Genomic DNA, 21,930 nt, shown 5'->3' on the forward strand with positions numbered 1-21,930 from the left:
ATGCATGGTCTGCTAGCCTCCGTACAATCTAGATTGTCACCCTTAAGACTCACTAATTGAAATTCCTTAGTTGCCCCTAATATATCCCCTGGTTCCTCCATTTGAGGACCTATTTTCCAGCCCCCAAAACCTACATAACATAACTCTTTATAGGGAAAACAGATGTGCAGTTTGAGAATTGTTTCAATAGACTAGTGACATTCATTTAGGATACTGCCTCTGGAAAGCCAGAAGTTTCTGTGAATTACAATCTACTCTTCCGAACTCAGAATATTATCAATATAATAAATACTTCATTCTTCCAGTTGCCATTATAAACCATAGTACTTTAAGACTATCTGTCTGGCTTCAAGAGTCAGTAAAATAATTAATAGATTAGAAATTCTGTATTTTATGATTTACCTCCATTGTGTCATAATTTCCACAAGTTTACATAGTATTAGGTGATGTAAGTGTCTAAATGGTAAAGATCATACCACATTTTCAAGCAAGAACTTTATCACTAAGCATTTGTGGGGTTTTTGTTATATATAGGTTAACATGCAAATCTCCACATGATGTATAATATGGCTTCTGAAGAACATCACAGAGGCTGGCTGTTCTATGGCTTGCTGCCATGAAGGACTAATGAAGTATTTTGTGATCCACTGTTCAAACATGCTTGACATCATCGGTGCAAGTTCAGGTTCACTCACAGAGCAGGGAAGGCAGAAAAATAAAGTATTAATGCTTATATGGAGGAGAATGATCAAACAGAAGGGCCTCCCAGTGGAAAAATACTAATAAACATGCTCCAATATGTCAATTTCTAGCCTCTATTTAAAAATATTAGCACAATTAATGAAACATTTTGTTTGATTTATCGTCCTCTTTATTATTACACACTAACTTCTAAGAATAAATTGATATTCTAATAACAAAGATTATGTACCACCAATTTCTGAGATTTCTTCCCCTATTTTTCTAGTCAATGCAATGTATTTCTTTCTTTTGTCTTTTATTTGGACTACCTGAGGGCAACTTCTGAGGCCCCTGAAAAAGTTGATGTGTTCATAATCCTAACAAGTCACTACAGGGCTAATGTATTCAATGTACTACGAGCAATGACACTAGTAAGAGTTATCAGAAAACATCTGTGAATCGAATATAAAGTTCACACTAATTATCAGTTGAATTTTCCGTGTTTGTTGGGTAACTAATATATATTTTGATACAGAATAGCAAGACTTTGACTTTTTCTAATTCTGTGCATGAATATTAGGCATTTGTAAAATATATGAAACTGTGTCATTTAGCTTTATTTGAATCCTGCTTTTCTACAGAAAGAAGAGTTAAAGAATTACATACATTGTCGGTGAGAACTAATTACATGTCTTCTTTGGAAAAAATTTTGTGTGAGTTCTTCAGAAGATAACTGCATTGGCCAAATGCACTTTGGCATTAATATGTGACTGTAAACCAAAAGTACCAAAATATCTGAAGATTATATTCTGGCAAATGTGAGAAACAGTTTAGTTATTAAAATAAAGATTATTTAACTTTCTTAAATCTACTCCATTCAGCATACATTTTTAAGTGTTCACCTTATACAGATTTTTCTTTGTCTTTTTCTGGAAAATAGAGAAGTAGTATAAAACATTGTCTCTGATCTTCAGAATTCAAAATTTGGGTAAGTCAATGTTTATGTTTATGGAATTTTTATGAAACATAACAATAACAAAAGTAACACAAACGTCAAACGTGAGCCAGTATGGAATGACTGACAGAATCTATGAGTGCTGAGGGATATACAAAAGTGTGAGATTACCCTAACAGGTCTGCATAGTTGAAAAATAATGAAAGACAAAAACCATGATAAACAGCCACAGTGATTTTCATGCAGCTTCTACTTATGATTATTATTATTTTTTAATTCTGGACTGCTGGCTGTCTATGAGAGAAAGAGGTTTGTTGTTAAGTGCTTTGGGTTGTAGTCAGATCACCTGGCTTCTTTCATTTGTCTGTGCAGCTCTGGAAAAGGACTTAAAGCCTCAGTGCCTCAGTTTCCTTTACATAAAATGGGACAAATAAACATATTTGCCTTAAGAAGCTGTCGTAAGGATTAAGTGAGTTAGCACATGTAAAGCATTTAAGACAGTGCCTGCTACTTTGGTTAGCTTCCCTAAATCTTACCTCACTCTGTACCCTAGTCATGGGCTGGGAATATTTTAAGTATTGCTGTTTACCCTCAAGGAAAATTGCTAAAGTACACACCTAAAATTCAGTTAAAAACGTATGTCAGTATAGTCAACAATACTGTATTATAAACTTTGAAGCTGCTAAGAGACTAGATCTTAATGATTTTAACCACAAAAAAGAAACGATAATTATGTGATATGATAAGAGGTGTTAACTAATGCTACAGTGGTAATTACACTGCAATATGTAAGTGTATCAAACCAAAAGGCTGAACATCTTAAATTTCTATAACATTATACGGCACAATTATATCTCAATAAATAAAAATAATAATAAATGCATGTCATAAAGTCCATATAGGATGTAGAAGTGAAGGCATAAAGTCAATAGCAATTTTTAGAAGTTTTATATCTCTAAAAAGGTTGAAAATGCTCGGGAGGAAAGGTTTCATTATTGTTATCTGTTATTCCCTAGAGACTCTTTTGTACCACTGTAGACTACGAATAATTTCTGAATCATTCTTACATTTTCATAGAGATGATGCTAAATAATTAGAAAACATATTAAACTAGCTTTGCCAATGATAAACACATTTGTAAATTTATCTGGGGCTAGCACATTTTTGTATAATTTTATTTTTTAAACAAGCTGTCTAATTTTCAAATCCAAATCATAATTTTTCCTTTTAGCAGAAACCCATTACCTTCTGAGGAGTCATCATTAAAACTGATAAAATACACAGGAATATACAGTCAACTGTTTGTTCAGAGCTGATATGGTGGGCTATAAGGGCACAGCGCTTATAGAATTATGCAATTTTGTGGAGTGATTAACCAAGACCCGGTGACCTGTTTGCATACTGTCACCAACGTGAGCCAGAAGTGACAAGAAATCTTCTCAGCAACAGTCGCATGAGAAGGGACTGAATCGCCAGTTGAGAGCTGCAGGGGAAACCTGCTTAAGCCTTATCACTGAAGATGATTTAGAACTAGCCATGCCATGCATCTTTTAGTTTTTAATAAATGAGTTCAATTCTTGATTTATTATTTCAAAGCAACTAGTTAGACTTTCGTTGCCCATTCAGGGAAAGCATTCTTGAAACTCCCTCTGTGAGTCCTGAGGGGAAAGCATTTTGTACTCTAACATATGTCTAAGTGCGAAAGCCTCTGCTGCCTGTCTGTGCGGGGGCCGGCTTTCAGGAAAACGCAGGAGAAATAGCAGAGCCGTCTGCTCTGACAGACAGCACCACTTACGTATGAAAAGCCTTCCCAGTGCTAATGCGATTTACACAACCATAAGACAGGCCTAAAAATTCCAGGAGCAAAGGCAAAACATAAGGCAGAAGATGGGACGCAGTCTCAAAGTGCTAACAGCATTTCCACATATCCCAATTTTTAAAAGTTTATAATAACTCCTTCTATTCCTACAGCATCTTTCCTCTGAGAAGTTAAACTTCCTCTAAAGATGTTTTTTATTCATTTTTGAAGTTTTACTTCATCCTGACAATGTTTCCATGGAACAGAAAGAAACGTTTCTGCATTTTACAGGAGAGAAAAACCAAAATCCAATTAAACAAAAGGCGTCAATGTGATGATCACAGAGGAAAGTGACCGAAGCCACATGCGTGCTCTGCTGTGGCAACCCACCACGTCTCCCACGCACAAGGGAGCCTGCAAAAGCTGGTCCCTGCCCCTGGGAGTGGGCTGCACCAAAGATGCTCTCAAGACTCACAAAAGCTTCGGGTTGGTCAGATATAGCTGTGATTTCAAAGCCTTAAACTCTGGTTTTCTTTCAGAACAAGAACCTTGCTTTCAGATTTATAAAGAATAACCGCAGAGACTTCTACTGCCGTCTGGATCACAGTTATTCTTATGGTCCTTAAGCCAACAATGTATTCTCCCTTAACTCAATGACAGCTGTCTTATACCACGAACTATGGAATCTTCAGAGCTTCAGGGTCATTATTTTGAATTATTTCAATTTCAAGTACGCAAGACTAACACAATAAGACTACAATTCTCACCTTTGATTCTCAATCATAAATTTCATTTGTTTATCAACAGCTCCATTGCTCTCAGCAGTTGCCTTTAAAACAACAAATTAATCTAAATTCATAGAAAATAAATTTATATTAACAAAATATTACATTTATGTCTTAAAATATTCCATGTAAGGTTATTTTAAAAATATCATTTGTTACTTTCAAAAAGTGTCAAGAAGATATTATTGTGAGATTGGCCATTTATTATTTTACAAACATTCACTGAGTACCTACTATGCCTACTATGTATGAGCACAGCACTAAGCTCTGCAGCCACTTACATTGGTCTTTTAAAAGAGGTTGTAGTCTACAGCCATGCCACCCTGAACATGCCCAATCTCGTCTGATATCGGGAGCTAATCAGGGTCGGGCCTGGTTAGTACGTGGATGGGAGACCGCCTAGGAAAACCAGGTGCTGTAGGCTTTAAAAAACAAACAAACAAATAAATATAGATATATAAATAAACAAACAAACAAATAAAAAAATGAGGTTGGAAAGCCTGTATACATGGTGTGTTTCAAGACCGACCTACTGAGGATTTGCTTGTTTTGTGGTTGTTGAATAGAGCCAACAATCAATTTAATAAATGCTGGATACTTAGAGATAAAAGCAAAGAAAAAAAGGATGGAAGCAAAGGATACTGTTTATTATTTCAGATTCTTGCTATAGGCATTAGACGTGAGGAAGATTACTGAATATTTAAGGTGTTCTGTGGAACATGTATAATTTTTCACTTGGAAGAGCAGAAAATTTTAACAACTGAACCAAATCTATGAAATTACTGCTAGCTTTACTCTAGTCAAACCTGAGCTCTAAAGATAGAGTGGATTTCAGCCTCTACTTCGGAGTATTACAAATAGTTATTTTCTTTTTACTGAACTTTTTGGCATTCAAATCATAAAAACTGACAATAGCTAACATTTATAGAGCAATTTAATGTCTGTCAGATATTTTGTTAAATCTTTTACATGTATCATTTTATTTAGCTCTTCCAATACTTAAGATGATAGCATTATCATCCCCATTTTACAGATGAGTAAAATAAAGCTTACGTAACCTTAAAAAAGAGTGAGGTCAAAGGGTACATAGAGTGTTAGTAACATTAGCCCTCTTGGCACTGATAATATGAAATGGCAGAACATATGTTTTCAAATGAGATCTCAGTATTACAACCTGAGATTTAAGAAAAAGTTTCAGCCAGAAGAGGCGACAGTTAACTATCCCTGCGAGGAACCTGATGTGGCTCAGCCTCCCACTGCTCAAAGGTCTGACTCTTCTTCAGCAAATTCATGTCACCCTCTTAGCAAGTCAGGGAGATCTACAGTTTATTCCTGAGCAGAGAGAAAAAGTCCACCTTCGGTTCTGCCCCTCCTCTGGTCTTTTTTTCTCTTACATAGGAAAAATCCCTTATCTTCCCATTCGTTTCTCCACTTATGAGAAAAATTGTTAGAAAGGAGGCAGAAAATAGTACATTATACTTCGGATGGGCGGAGGACATCAGACTTATGAGATAGCAGATTCCCCTTTCTTCAGCTCTGGCTGCACTCTATTTCCAAAATCTGAGCTTAGAAAATGAGCAAATTTGGACAAGGCATATTCACCTAGGAATTCCCTAAGTATTTCACGTGCTAGGTGTTGTAATGATAACTCGCTCTCACAGAACACTGGCAGGAGTTTAACGTGACATCCCACAGGACCGACTCTTCTCACGCAGTCTTAAATTCTGTTGTCTGATCAGTGCTGTCTTCTATAAAATAGACGCCTGTGGTAAGATCCCGAAAGCCCCAGAGAATTTTGCTTTGCCTAAAGACTTACTCAACAATTATTTAACAAGTTCAAGGTATTTAGAAATTAAGGGAGGAAAAAGTACTAAAAGAAATGTTTTCTCATTCAGTTAAAGTTACACAAAATCTTCTTTTGAAATGGCTTCTTAAAAACCTACCAAAAGATACGGCATGCATATATTGTTATATGCATAGGCTTATGTGCATTTACGTGTATTTGGGAAAAGTCAATCCAAGAAGCACATTTTAAAAATCGTTTTTAACAGCCTGCATCAGAACTACCACTCATTTCGAAATAATCACCTTATTTTAAAGCCCTGCTGTGTTAATGAGATAAAAAGAGGTTGTAGCTGCTAAGAGCGTTGTGATGGCCAAAAGAAAGAGAAAAATCATATGACTAGCGAGTACACTGAGAGTTCTTAGAATTCACTAGTTCCTTGAGGCAGGACTGCATTTCAAGCATTCCAGAGAGAAAACTAATCTATACCTTTAAAAAGGTTTTGAAAAGCAGTTTCAAGAACCGCAGTAACCTTTCATGTTTATCTGTAAATTCTTCTTTCCCCCATCTACAAATATTTTTTCATACTTCTAACGAAACCAAATACCAAGATCTATGGCATCTTTGTACTGAAATAAAATACAGCTGGCATGTCTGCTTTTAAACTCTCCTTCCACAAATAAGAATTCAAGTCTGACTTTGGGCAGTGTGGGTTAGGGGATTCAGCACTGAATTTGGAATGAGAAGATCTAGATGTGCTAGCTCTGTTGCACAGTGGCTTTGTCACATTAAACAAATCACTGAATCTCTATTTTGGACCCTAAATTTCATCACTGACAAAATGGGGTCAATAATAACTAAGGTTAATGTCCCAAAGACTGGCTGTGAATTTCCCATGAGAGAATTTTAAAAGGATAAGCGCTGGCCCCTTCTAGTAGGGATCTTTTTAAGACAGGTCTTTATAAAACTCTTTTCAAGTGAGTGGTAGGAGTGGAGAACAGGTTACAGGGGTGTGGGTGGAAGGCATCCTGGAACCAGGGGTGGCTACATAGGAGCTGGTCTCATGTGGGGTGCGGCAGTGGAGTTCAGGGTGCAGGGGCAGGTATGGAGGCACTGAAGAGAAGTCCAAGAAAAGAAAGCAGTAAGCCTATGGCTGGCACGACAAAATGTTACTAATTACTTGCAATATTTATACCAGAATATTAAGAAAATTACAGGGTAAGATGGATATAGATATGCACACACATATCTATATTGCGTGTGCCCCTCTACTTCATTAGAGCTTATTCTTTTCTGAGTGCAGCCAGCTGGGTTTACCTTCAGTGAGGGCTTCAGTTTCAGAAACTGAAGAATGCCACATTTACGCACGCATCCTGGGGCTAAATCCTGAGGCGATGGCTGCACCCAGAGGTGCTGAACCTTCCAGCTTTAGCCAGTTATTTCCTTTGGACCAAGGCTGTTAATAATATAAGCAGTTGCTTTTATGAGTATCTAATGTTACAGCTATTATTTATCGATTAGAATAAACGATTTATTCACTTGCTACTTAGAAGTTGTGATAAATGCCTTTGTATTCATTTTAAAATATGACTCATTACCATAAGTTATCCACAGCACGGGATTATTATACATGTGCTCCTTGACCCCTGGGGATCTAAGAGACTGCGTATTGCAAATATACATCCATTTAAAGGATATGATTTATGTAGGAAAGAGGTGACAGTACTTTTACCCAGTTGTGACTAAAACCATGAAATGGTGAGAGCCCCCCATGAATGGGTCTGTGTCAACAGCCAGGGGGAAAGCTCTGGTTTTCCTCCTCCACTGCGAGAAATTGTGTGACATTTAGGTCACCTGGAATGAGAACTGACGGAGTACTCTAATCAATATGATTATAGTTATGCACATCTGTAAATATTAAATGCAATTACTATTACCCCCAACGCGTATCTAACAAAGGTCATGCTATACCCAGACTGCGCCAATATTTTGTGAAAGTATCATATGCAAGGATTACTATATTTCATAGACTAAGTCAGAGTACGAACTACTAAAAAGAAAAAGGAAATGCCCCTTTGTTAACGCTTGTTACCGTGTGGCACAACTGTAATTTGCAGAATCACAGGTCTGTTGACTGGCACCAGCGTTAGAGGAAGCACTGAAGGAGCAAAAGCAAGGCATTGTTTTGGACTACATCAAGTAATAACAGTACCATGGTTGTTATTTTACTTAATGCTATTTTCAAGACACCCAACAGTTTGAAAGCACGCAAGTCAAGGGCATGCCACTACACAACTGACAATAACAGTGGAAAAACTTTAGTGGTTATGCAATAAGTGATGTATCATTTTTATATTTCAAGGATAGTAATGTCCTGATAGGTATACCAGGCAAAAGACTATTACTGATGCCTTCCAAATGGGTTTCTCACCCCAGAGAGAAATCAGCATTCTGAGGATACTTCACAGGAGAGTAGCATCAGGCTGCTAAAGATCCACATGAAACCAACCAACAAAAATACTGCATTACCACAATTAGGAGTGTGTATATGTACATGTGGACAAACAATGATGGGGTTGTGCTAGTTCAATTATTTTTCAGTTTACACACACGGTAAACCACATTAGGGGAAGCACTGAAGGAGCAAAGGCAATGGAGACAGACACATTTCTTTAAAACTTATAAATAAAATTTTAAAATGCAATTATCTTCTGCTTGTGAATTCCATTGTCTCGAACAACGCTACTTCTCAGGGCGAACCCACAATTTAGTATCTAACTATGCTAAATTGGTGAGGCATAAAAAGTCCTACCCGTGACAAAGAAATGACATTATTTTTAGAAAAGACCATCAACACATGGCAGCGACATAACTTCACTAAGTCATTTATAATGTAAATATAAAAGGGCAAACTCTATTCCAAAGACAGAAGCTCCTTGAAAATACTTATATTCCTAGAATTAGCACAGTTTCTGGCAAATAGGTGCTTAAAATATGTCAGACTTCCAATTAGCAAATTTTTTTAATTGAGCAAATCTTGGGGAAAAAAAACATTAAAATATTCCAGAAAATATTATAGAAGATTTAGAACACTTCAGTTTAGAGCCACACCCAATCCTTCTTTCTTAGTTCTTCAAATACGTCTTGAGTATCTGCTCTGTATGGGCCAGACCTGGTATAAGGTACTGGGACTTAGTCTAAAAGAGAGAGGCGTACATACACATATGCACATACTCAAGGGTCGTGACAGAAATTCTTTGTAGGGACCCAGAGGAGGAAGCGATCAAGCTGTCATCAGCAAAAGGGTGGGGGCTTAAGTTGTGGAGAAGGCTCTAATCATTAAGGGACATTAGGCAAAATGAAATGGGACTTTGGAGAACACAAACATTCAAAAGGAAGTTAAGGAAGAGGAGTCAACAGGAAAGATGCAGTAGCAACATCAAGGTGAGCACAGTATATCATACTGGGGAATGTGGTTAACCTACATCTCAATTTCATTATCTGTAAAAGGGTCAAAATACTTTTCAGACATTGATAAGATCATTAATGTTTGCAATATATTAGCTATGGCCCTACAAAGACGAGCTTTGTATCCTTTGTATCCCCTTAAAATAACAATAGTCGCATTTATTAAGTCTGCTCAACTCTGTCCTCAGAGCTTTATATGTATTAGCACATTTAATCCTCATAATAACCACGGGAAAGGTATTAATAGTGAGCCTCATTTTATAGATTAGAGAACTGTGGCATAGAAATATTAAATGTATTTCCTAAGGTTACAGAGTTAACATGTGGTGACTACACTATACAAATAAGCAGCCTGATTCTTTAGTCCTCACTCTGTTCTACGTCTACTCATTACAAAAACTAAGGTAACAACATCTTTTAAGACATCTCGCAGAATGGTTATGAAGAATAAATGACATGAATGAAACTGGGTGAAACTATAAAAAGCAGAGGAATGTAAGATGTCACTGAGAGTGGTTCTAACAAAGTCCACGGTCCGTGTCCTGAGGAAATCAGACTTTATTGTTTCCCTCTGGAGAGAAGTTAAAAATGAGGAGTTTCTGGAGAATCGCTTTGGAGACCTATCTCTACCACCAGATGATGAATTATTTCCAGCAGTATAACCAGGCGTGCCTGGGAACAAATTATTAATTTCAGGGCCTAGTCCTAATTCTGCATCTGGTTCTCTCTGTTGTCTGGTAGCACACAACACACACAAAGGCAAAGTCAGGCACAAATGACATTTAGATGATTGTCTTTGAAACAGTGGATAACCAGGAGTTGGCATTTAAAAAAAAAATAATACCTAACAGATACGATCTTACTCTGTCCAGACTTTTAATCTGAATTAACAAATTTAAATTTGTATCTGTTGAGCTCTGAGAAAGAGATACTTTTGTTGTATTTTACCCAAGAAAAAAATGGTGGTGAGGAGTTTGATAACTTGCTTAAGGCCAGACAGCCAATAAATGTAGCAGACAAGGTTTGAACTAGCATCTCCTGATCCCCAAACCTGCACTTTTTCCACTAAGTTGCTTAGATTTATATATGTTTTTTATATTTATTCACCCAGGTAAGTTTTAAAGGCCTTAAGAAAATTACTGGAGAATAGAAATCTACATTCAGGACTTCAGAGGCCACAGCTCCTTCTGTGGCCAATTACACCCCTAGATTGCTTAGATGGACATTTCTCATAAGGTAAACACCAGAAGACTGTTTACATTGTGTGCTCTGGGGCTACGGACCCACTGTTGATATGGTCCTGGGGAGGTCCAGCTTCTTAGCTCTTAAATAAATGATTTAACTCTATACATCAACGTGAACTGACGCTTTGCACAGTACCACTTAAAATGTTGAGCCAGTTAATAAAGATAAAAAAAGATTAAAAAGAAAAAAATGTGTTCTGTTGCTCATCTGAGAATGTCATAAGCTTTAATCCTGTTAAACTATAGACTCAGCATTTAAATCTTGTTCCAAATTCTATTTCCAGAGTTGTGATGTTTGTGGGTGCTTGTGTCTTTGAAGGCGTGGCAATAAAACTAAAAGGTTGATTTTCAAATCCATCAATATACACAAGAAACAAAAAAGGCATCAAATAAGCACATGCAAAGGACAAAGAATTAAAAAAAATATATCCACACAAAGACCATCCAGGAGGTGACCTTTTTTATTGGACTATAAGGAAATATAAAAGGGCAAGCTTTTATTAATCAAATTCTTTTCACTCAGCCATGAAGAACTGCTAGGTAGAAAGAAAGCAAAGAGACAGGGTGTTAATGTAAGCTGGATAATTAAATTCAGCATCCAGTGGATCAGAGGGAAGGGCACAAGTGGAAAAGTCAGATAGATGGAGGTAAGAATTGGAATCCTAATCTTTATAATACTATATGGTTTGCGGAAATAAGAAAAGGAAAGCTGTCAATAAAGGAGGTTACATTTAAGAGAAAAGTGAACAGTGACAACTAATACCACCGAGGCATTCTGTAGCATCTCGGCTTCCACAGTATAAGTATTTCCCTAGAACAATCTCCTCCACTTATTTTCATATCATTCCTGTGAAATATAGAGGAAAGAGTAGGCATGAGGGATCCAATCTTGCCCCAGATCACATAATTAGAGAGTGACAGAACAGGCCCCAAATCTCTGAAATCAGGTCAGTAGTCTACCATTATCCTCAAATGTTTTGTTGAACATCGCAATTATAGGCAGAAAAAGAGAGATGATGTAATCAATGCTTAAAGCTGTTTCTAACATGAAAAAAGGTCTCATTGCCCTCAGAATCTGAATTTTTCTACTTTTCTTAAAATACTGAATAAGGAATGGGAAACAGCCATGAAAAAGTGAAGGGGGAAAGTGAGGGGGTCCATGTTCTAATCCTAGCTGCAATTTGCAGTGCAAACTTGGACAAAGTTACTTAAACTCTTTGGGCCTCAGTTTTCCCACCAACAAGATGAGGACGTTGAAAGAGAATATTCATTTCGTTGATCAGGAAGCTCTGAGCCTGCTATCCATGTGCTGTGTTAGAAGCCAGGAAATAACAATCCTTACGGCAGAGGGTCTCCATCTAGACATGAGACGGTGAGAAGACCATTACACATAGGCAAAAACGGGATGCTAATAAATGGTGATGAGGGTGACAACTTGTTTCATATAATGGCACTGGATCAGAGAGAAAGAAGAGGCTGATAGGATGGAAGATGTATTTCTTAGACTGAGTCTTTCAGAATTAGCTTCCTTGGTGACCAAGGTGTTTTGGAAAACAAGTTCAGCATGGCTGGAATACAGGGTCCAAGGAGGATGAGGAAAATTAAAGTGAAGTGGGAAAGGAGGAAAAGAGTCATCTTTGGACTTCTACATGATGGCAAGGCAGAGAAGAGTTGTAAAGAGAGAAGAGATCCCATTTGCATTTACAAACATCGCTGTAGGCATGGTAAAGATCGAATGGGGGTGAGGTGGAGGTAGAAAGAATCTGAATCCCAAGAGGCCAGTTGGGAGCTTAGGTTAATACTTCAGGCATGAGATGATGAGGGCATATGGGATGAAAAAGAGCCAACGTTGCCAAGAAATATTTAGGAGCAAGAATGCTAGATTGGGTGATCAAGTGGATGTCGGTTTTGACAGAGTTGGAGTTACTATGAAGCTTCTGGCTCAGGTGATTGTAAGGATAGGTAATAAGAAGAAAACTGGGCCTGAAGGATATGAATAGATTCTTTTCCAGTGCTAAAGTCTTTTCAGGGAAGAAAGAGGTCTGGGTACTTGGTGTTTTGGGAAAAGATGCCTTAACGTTTTAAGATCTATTTATTTAGGTTGGGTGTCTGGGCTGGACATATCCTGGGGCATGTGGCATCATTTTATGATGGGCTGTTGTCAGTATGCAGAGATGGGGCAAAGAAATTGACTGATTTACACTCGTTTCCTCCCTGAGGACACATTCGGGCTACCTTGGGTGCATCGTGATGGTTTTGGTCTGTCTGATTTACCTGTGGTGTGGGTATTCGTGGCTCACCACTGTACTTCAGAGACACCAGATGATATTTTGCAAAAACTTTTATCTTCAGATTTTCTTCTTCCTCAAAAGGTTTTTGTCTCTCAACATCAAAGACAGACACACACACCCTCAGTAAATATTATTTATATGCCAAAGGTGCCCATGTTTGTATCTATAAACCTGCCCTCTCCTTTAGGCTCCCAACCACAATCACAAGCGGCTCAGGGAAAAAACTCAGTGTCGTCCTTAATTCTTCTCTTTCCTTCATTTCTTTTCATAGCAATTGCTGTTGACACTGACTTCAAAACATATCCTAATTTCGTCTGCCTCTCTCCCCACTGGACCACTTTAGTCTAAGCCGACATTCTCATTCTCCTCTATGACTGCCCCAGCCTCCTCTCCCATTATGCCACCACTCTTCTAACCCTTATTCCACAGAACGGCCAGAGCGAACCTTAAAAATATACATCTGATCACTGCATTCTCCTCCCACAGCTCCCGTGACACCCAGACCGCATGCTTCCGTCCCGGGTATCCTCTATGACTTTATCTTATTTCACTCACCCCTCACTCACTTTTTTATGTTCTTTGAATATTCCAAATCTGTTCCCATCCTAGGGCCTTTGTGTGAGTTGTTTCGAGCACCTGGAATAACTTCCTCAGATCTTCACGCAGCTGGCTCCTTTTCATTCAGCTCCCAGCTCCTGGGTCACGTCCTCTCAGGAGGCTTTTTCTGACCAAGCCACTCGGATAGCTTTCTATTCATCCCCAATCATGTCCCTGTTATATTTGCATCAGAGCACTTACCACTGGTTGTCTATCTTACTCTACTACACAGTAAACTGCATGAGAACAGGAGTCTTGCTTGTCTTATTAAGTAGAGTGTCTCCTGAGTGCAGAAAAGGGACCAGGTCATTGTGGGTGCAGTAAGTTTACTGAAGAAGGAAACAAATGAACACACATATTCCAGGAAAGTGATGTTATTGAATTAAAAAGTAATAATTTCTGGTGATTTCAATAGTGATCAGGTTTGTAAGTGACACAGAATGTACATGCTTACAAACTGCAACTTAAAATCAAATACAGGATAAGAGAAAGAACAAAAGTGGCAAGCACGTGAGGCCACACAGAGAAGAGATTCAGGGAATGCATTCTTAAGCAAGCAGCAGGACTTAAAATAAACAAGGAACCCTCTGATTGCTATCTGCATTTTCTAAAACGTAGTGCTGATACCTCTCGGCATTTTTTTTGAAGCACTTTTCTTCCTGCAAACCATCACTGCAATCATGAGCAACATTCAATCAAGTCTCCCATTCAGGAGAGGGGAGGTGGGGAGATGTGTAAACGCACACACGCATTCGCTTCCTGTTTTCCCACCTTTCTGTGCCGGTAAGTTTTGCGTTAGTGACCAGGAGGCCTCGTTCACACAGACGACCACATGCTCAGTGCCCCTGGGCGCTGTGCTCTATGGTGGAGCAGAGAAGCCGAATGTGGCAGCACAGCACTTTGTCTGTCTAGGCTTCTCTATGAGGGAGACTTTTCCATTAAAAATGTCCTGACAAGACAATTTAATAAAACGTCAGTGCTATGTACAGTTAAGTTCCTAATACCCCACATGAAAATGGGCCAATTCTTGAGGCTGCTGCTGTACTGATTTTAGGTTTTTACATAACTCAGGTGAGTATTAAGAGTCCTTCCTTGTTTTGTTTTTGTGGCAAAAAAGATTTACAGAATAATTTACTCAATGTTTATACCCTCCTCTTAATGGTGTCTGCAGGACTCTCCGCTCCCGTCTCACAGGTTTCCTTGCTATCTGTGTCTTCCTGGGAAACACAGGAGCATCGGCCATGCGAGGTAATGAGGATGTAGCCCCTGTGGAGCTCCTGAGGTAATAGTTGGAAGAGAGAACCTGACTCATGGAAAAGACATTCTCTGTTAGCCAGAGCCATATGAATCTTCCAAATAACTGGATTTTATTATACAGGAAGAAGGCTTCCAATGACTTAATGTGAGTTTTTATGATCAATAACAAGACTATTGTCCACAAAAACAGAGAAACCCACTAAGGTCAGAAAAAGCTCATAGGACAGACACACTGGCACACTGCCGACAGCTGACAGGGAATGGGGTGGAATGCATCGAGTCCCATTTAGAGGCAGGACGAGTCAACTGGCTGCATTTCCGTTTTATGATGATATTACATCAATGTCTACTCTCAAGATTACTATTTTTTTTTTGTAGTGTTCACAGTACACTCTCAAAATTTATCAGTTTTTGCCTCTAGGTGGCAGCAACTTTCTTCTGTTCTCAACGTGGTTGCCCGTAGCCTTTGTTTCCTACCTCCAGTATAAATCCGTACTTCTTCCCCAAATAAACACTTCGCCGCGTGTAAAGTTTGGGGAAAATTACTGTAAGCCACTTTCACTGTAAGGAATCAGTCCATTCTTACAGTTAAGCTACAGGGTTTTTCGAAGGGTACAAAATAATTCAGGTCTAAAGTGAAAAATAATAGGAAGGTATTTTCTTTCTTTTTCCATACCCATGAACTGCAAACTCTGAGGACAGCAATGTTTCTTTTTCTTTACAGACCTCTGAGGAAAAAAAGGCAATAAGTATAGAAATGGAAAAGTAGATGGAATTGGAGAGATTTCTATTTTACAATAACAACGACATAGCCCTATGGGTGATTTAAATCATTGCTTTCTGAAGGATGTAACCCGATATGTTCATTTAGGAAGGTGTCCCAAATATATTACAGGATTAAAGAGAGAACTGAATGACGACAATCATGATCAGACTGGTAATGCAGAGAGTTATCTTCTGGTTTATTCGGCCTTCACAGAAACTGAGGGAAACTGGCTACATCGATATCCTAAAAAGTTACCGTTTTTGTTTGGATATAACATGTGCCCCTCCTGGAGCATGCATTTACCTAATGTATGGAACCGCAGTCCTACCTACAGATAACCACCTGCCCAGGATTTTAAGTTGTGAGAATTGAGACGGACCCAAGAAAGTTGAAGTAAATTCGAGCCTCGTTTGAGGCTATAATAAATGCTGGGTGCCAATGAATCAGCTGGGCGGTAGGAAAGAGAATCCTTTCATGTGACACTAAAATTTGATTGTGGGCTGATACCTACAGTTCATGAAGCACTTTCTTTCAAGGTGATATTACTATGAAGAGTATTATCTCTTTCATACTCTCCCCAAGCCCTAATTTGAATAATTTGGGTCAGACACCATTCATTTACTCATTTAGAAATACTGAAGAGCAAGAAGCATAAGGACTAATTTAGTATAACTAACAAATTTACACCAGAATCTGAGCTTGTAGACTCAAGCTTTATGCATTTCATAGGAGGTTCCTCTGTTTTGACTATTTTATGTATCTTATCATAATAATTATGCATGTTTGGTTTTAAAGGCTGCATTTTAAAATATGTTTTAAAGTAAGATTTTGGGGAAAATGAATGGTTTGAAGAGAATAAGATCAAAAACTATAAGTTTCGAGGAAAGTGGAGTCTATTTTGACATTCTTCTTATGCTTTGGACATTGAATAACCAAGAGTAAGATCTAAGAGAAGTCATTTATTTTAGTTATTACTTGCAGACTAACTTATCAACCAAAATATAAGAAATGGGGGCCTCCAGGGAATAACAGTAAAGTTCATATTAACTACCTTTAACGACAGCTTCTAGTCCCCTGAACGGCAGGGACAATCGGTGGTGCTAGTTCATGAAGAGCAGTCCTTCCCATCGCTTTCTGGTGGCAGTGCCTTCTATTCCTTTGAGAGACTATCCCGCCTCATTACCTGTGGTCCTCACTACATGTGGTCTTGGTGGGGCTGTAACCAAGGTCCCTCCTTCCTTCGGCCAAGGGCACCTGAGCCACGTGGGGCTGGTAAGACTCTGAGGCTTCCTGTATTGCAACTTTAAGGAGGTGACATCGTAGAGCTGGAGCTGCACCTGCTTATTAAATGCAGCCCCCTGGACCCTGGTGTTGTGCTGCACCCTGTGTTTCCTGAGGCCCAGGTTCTCTGCTCTCCCTCTGACTCAGTACCCTAACTCTCGTCCTTCTGTAAAATTACCTTTTGCTTAAGTTGTCCAGACTCAGTCAGTTTCCATTACTTCCAACAAAAGAACCCCACCTATTAAAGGAGACTAAACTAAATGAAAATTTAGACAGAGGTAATGGCTACAAGCAGACAACTGAGTCCGGCAGAGTCTTCGGCCCTCCGGTTATTACATTAAGTTGAGTCACTTAGTATCACAGTGCTCGTGTTTAAGTCATCTTTATTTAACAGTGGCTCCAAAGCACAACAGTAGTGATGCTGGCAATTGGGATATGCCAAAGAGAAGCTGTGGACTTCTTCCTTTAAGTGAAAAGGTGAAAATGTGGTGCCGTTCACGGTTTCAGGCATCCATTGGGGGTCTTGGAACGTATCCCCCATGGATAAGGGGCGGCTACTGTATGTACCTTCTTACTCCCTCCCCTAGACTTGAAGTTATGAGGCCTCCACTGAAGTCCAGCCTGACCTCCCTATCAAGTCACAGATGGAGGAGGCACTAAGAGGGCAGACACCTGGCTCGGCTTCTCAGGTCTGGGTTGTGACACCCACCTTTGTCCCCTCCTCTCCCCCAACCTATCCCCCACCATGGAGCCTGGGAACACACAGAACTATCAGCCTGAGCACAGACGGGCCACAGGAGCAAGAGAGGGGCAGAGTCTGTTCCCTACTTTTAAGGCCAAGCACGTCTACCCACTGGTGGGCGGGACGCGACCCCAGGAATTTCTTCCTCTCTGGACTCATCAATTGGGTTAATTCTTCCTCCTTTGGGAAGAATGAAGAGAATGTGAGAAAGAGGACCAAACTATGCATTTCAGCACTTCCTTCTGGTCTTAAAGTGGTGAGGAATTATGTTGAATTGCTGTGACTGAAACCTGTGTGATACTGAGTTGGTTTTAATTTTCGGATTAATATGTCACATACTATATTAATCCCAAAATTAAACTGATTAAAAGAAATATATTAATTATGAGGCTATTGAGCCTACCTTAGAGTAATCTAGTACTATACTAAGAAATGTAATAAATAGCCAATTTTAAGAAAATAACTGCAGAAAATAACCTACCTTTATTTACCCTTCCCGCCCCCACCCCCCGGCCCCCGCAACCAAATCACCCTTATTGAATCACCCTTATTGTGACTACAGCAATACTAGCCACAAAAATCAGCTGACACTGACAGGAATGTGAAACACTTTTATCTTGAGGTTTCTTGCTAAAATTCTGGGTAATAAAGAATTTAGAAAAATTAGACCAAAGGTCTTTAATGAGTCAAGCTAAATGATGTGCACAAGTTTAAAGTATAAATCATTGTCGACAAGCTAAACTTGAAGAGGTGGTAGAAGTAATAAAAGCGCTTAATAGCTGATATTGAATTACAACATAAAAAAAAAAAAGATGTGAATCTGGAGGGATTTAAAATGTAGTAACACCATGGAGGTACTTTTCACTGTAATTCAGAACGTACACAGAGAACTTGCAAACTGGTTCATGATTATATGAACGACATGCTTATTTTCCAAATCTGTTATCAAATATTGGAGAGAGCATGCTTCTAAATAAAATTTAAAGGCAATCTGCTTTTACTTATAAACATGTATGGATTAAAAAAAAAAACTATGGACGCGAGACAGGCATTCTGGGAACTGAAACTTTCACATATCAAAGTCCATGCATACTGTCAAAATTTTTGCCCTGTAAGGCAAGAAGCAAGGCAGCGGAATGCTCTGGTAATTAAAATAACATAATCAATATTGTCTATAAATAATGATCATACAAGGATCTGCAAGATGATGAGTAAACATTTTGGCAGGGAATGACCTCCAACATATTGGAGCGGGCAGCGATGTCTTTATTAGGTCTCTCCTATTTCTCCTTTCTCGCCCGTCATCATGTCAATATCACGGGAATTTCCTAGACAAAAGCCTTCTGCCTAGCTCATAATGAATTAAACATCCATCTTATTTAATCTTTAGCATTCCTCTAGCAGTAGCTAACTGTCGTGTAGTGGAAAGATGACTGGACAGGTGTGCGGAGACCTGGGTTTATGCCCACGGCTGGAAAGTTACATTTTGGAAGGTGAGGAGGTGAACTGAACCTGATGATGTTTACATTTCCTTTACAGCTCTGAAGCTGATAACTACTGCCCTGAGAAACGCTCTGTCCTGCCTTCTTAGAGTGCTAGTTCTACGTCAGCTTCCTAAGAGGTCTCCAGTATCAACAATGTCAGTGCCTTCCTCTCTTAAGGCAACAGTTTACACAAGAAGGACTGCTCTTATTTTTATGACAAAGATCCATACTAATTATAGCTTCCAGAAAGATTCTATGAAGTCATGTCTAACATTTGCAACTGTACACATATAAATATTTAAGTTCTTTGTAGCACCCATCTCTAACAATAAAACAACAGTGAGAAAAGGCTCTTCCTGTTCTCCACAAAAATTTGCGACACAGAATGTTATCACATCCAAATGTGAAATGTGACTCACACCCAGAATGTGTCATGATTTGCATAGATATTCTATTAAAAACTGGAGCTTCTTTGTGTATACAGCTGCATAACATCTCAGGCATGCTGGTAAGAAATAAATCATGATTGAGATTGGTGGTGGCAGTATCCAATCGGTTAGAGGAAATTACTTCTATTTTACTGATGACAATCCCAATTAATATTACTTTATTTTCTATGTCATCATATAAATAGCCCGTAAAGTCCCTATCATGTAATGCCCACTACCACTATTCCATAACAGCTCTAGACGGATGTTCTGAGGACGCAGTGTAACCACAATTACCACCGTCATCAAAGAATGATGTATGCCTGAGTCCTTTAAAACTTTAGGAATGGGGCAGGGTGATGGGAGAGGAGAGAAGAAAAGGTAAAAAGTGAAAAATGAGCATACACCTACATGTATGTCTTCAGAATACTCACAGATTCTAGAAATGTGTGGAGCCTTAAATCAACATCAGAGTTCAGTCCAGAGATATTCCCCACCCAGCCCTTCCCTGTCTTGTTCCAACCTATACACTCATAGCAGAGGATCCAGATTTCTCTGTCATTAGGAATAAAACAGCTGAAAGAAGACTTGGAAATAGCCACTCTCTGTGGGTTTGATATCAGACTATAACAGCTTCATGCAGAAAGATCTGTAAAGAACAAACATCCATCTGCACCTTCAACCCTCTAATAAGGTTTGCCCTATTTTGTCCAATTTGCCCTAAATAGAGCAAAATACTTTTTCCTGTCATTATCATATGCAAGAAAGAGTGGCAAATGCTCTAAACTATAACTATATAAAAAGGTTTTAGTTATTGGACAAAGGAAGGTATGTCACCTCCACTTAAGGCCAATGGTGAAGGAAAGAGGAGCCATGTGACTCATGAAATGAAGAAGGAAATTCACATGCTGAACCTCAAAGGCTTTATTGATCCTCAAATCGACAAAGAGGGGTGGCAGTGAGGGGAGAGCCATTCTGATGGAGAGTTTACATCTGCCTGGATTGCTCCCTTTGATTAAATGGAGTTGTACAATGATCTCGTGTTCTTTATGGGGATGCTAACATATCCTGTAAGAAGTTCTTATTGTCACTCTTTAATCCCTGGGAGCAAGCAGATAGTTATAGCAAACTGGCTCCATCCTAACATCTGTCATTGGATCCCTTACAACCTGGTGCTTTCATCTCCTCTCTGGAGAGGTATATTTGTTACCATATTTTCTTTCCATTCCAGCAGGTTTGTTTGCCTTGAACTGAAATTCTTTTCCACACATTTCTTCAGCTCCAATGGAAATGCTGCCACAGGAATGAGGCCAGTGGATGCCTCCTCTCATATTAACATTATGCAAAGAAAAACACTACTTAAAACTTTAAACCATCTTTACTCAATAATGGACATTGGTTTGATAGCTCACTCACAGCCACTGACGTTTACAATCTACCAATTGTCATGCATTTTTCTGTGCATAACTTTTAAATTCGATCCCTTCACTTTTTACTGAGGTTTAACTGGTTATTTGATGAACAATATTTTTTAACTGATTGAAGCATTTGTTAACCCGACTTCACAAAATTACCCAACATCACTCACACGTATCTGCAGAGCTAACTTAAGCCGAAGCCAAGCTAGTGTTGAACTTCACATCTAATTCTATAAATTATCCCACACTTCTATTTTGGGGAGAGCAAGTATCACTTTCCCTTCATCTCCACTGCTAGCATGAGTATTTAAACTTCCTGGATTTTCAGAGCCAATATTTCACACAGAAATAGCGAGTGTTTATCACTTAACCAGATGTAGATGCTGGATGATTCACTGGGCTACTTCCTAGCCAGGTGATTTATTTCCATATACCAGCCTCACAGTATTTACTTAAGGAAAATTCAAGATAGTATATATAACAGGAATTTTAACTAACTCATAACCACATAAAGCACACGTGTTAAATGTACGTATGCTCCCATGATAGTTAATTTAGAAATGTCTCCAGGTCTTTATGTATGTGTCACTCTATAGGTCCTTGTCGATCTATAAAGAAAGCAAACACTATCTCAGTCCTCTACGTTTCCTACTAGTTCTGTTTTTTTTCTCAAAAACTTTCTCTGGGATGGGTTTTCTGACAGTCTTCTTCCTTCCTCTGTACTTTCTTCTCTACTAACCACTCTCGAATTGGTCTTAAATAGAATTGATAACATTTCTCTCTGAACATTATATTATAAATATGTCTCCTTCCAGCGTTATCCACATTTTATTATATATTATATGTTGTTTGTATGACACCATATAATATTGTGTATTACTTATGTGTGACATTACATACACAGAGACACACAGACACAGAGACACACAGACACAGACAGAAACACACACAC

At 38.7% G+C, this 21,930-nt stretch overlaps 1 protein-coding gene and 1 pseudogene across 17 annotated transcripts in view; one reads left to right on the forward strand and one right to left on the reverse strand.

Annotated features, from left to right (window-relative positions):
• The window catches only part of KLF12 (KLF transcription factor 12), a 380,325-nt gene that overhangs the window by 43,153 nt on the left and 315,242 nt on the right, over nt 1–21,930 (reverse strand). The window lies entirely within an intron of this gene.
• Nucleotides 4,525–4,643, forward strand: LOC120622367 (uncharacterized; annotated as a pseudogene).

The sequence above is a fragment of the Pteropus medius genome, unplaced genomic scaffold (assembly GCF_902729225.1).
Source record: "Pteropus medius unplaced genomic scaffold, Ma_sr-lr_union100, whole genome shotgun sequence".
Lineage (NCBI taxonomy): Eukaryota > Metazoa > Chordata > Mammalia > Chiroptera > Pteropodidae > Pteropus > Pteropus medius.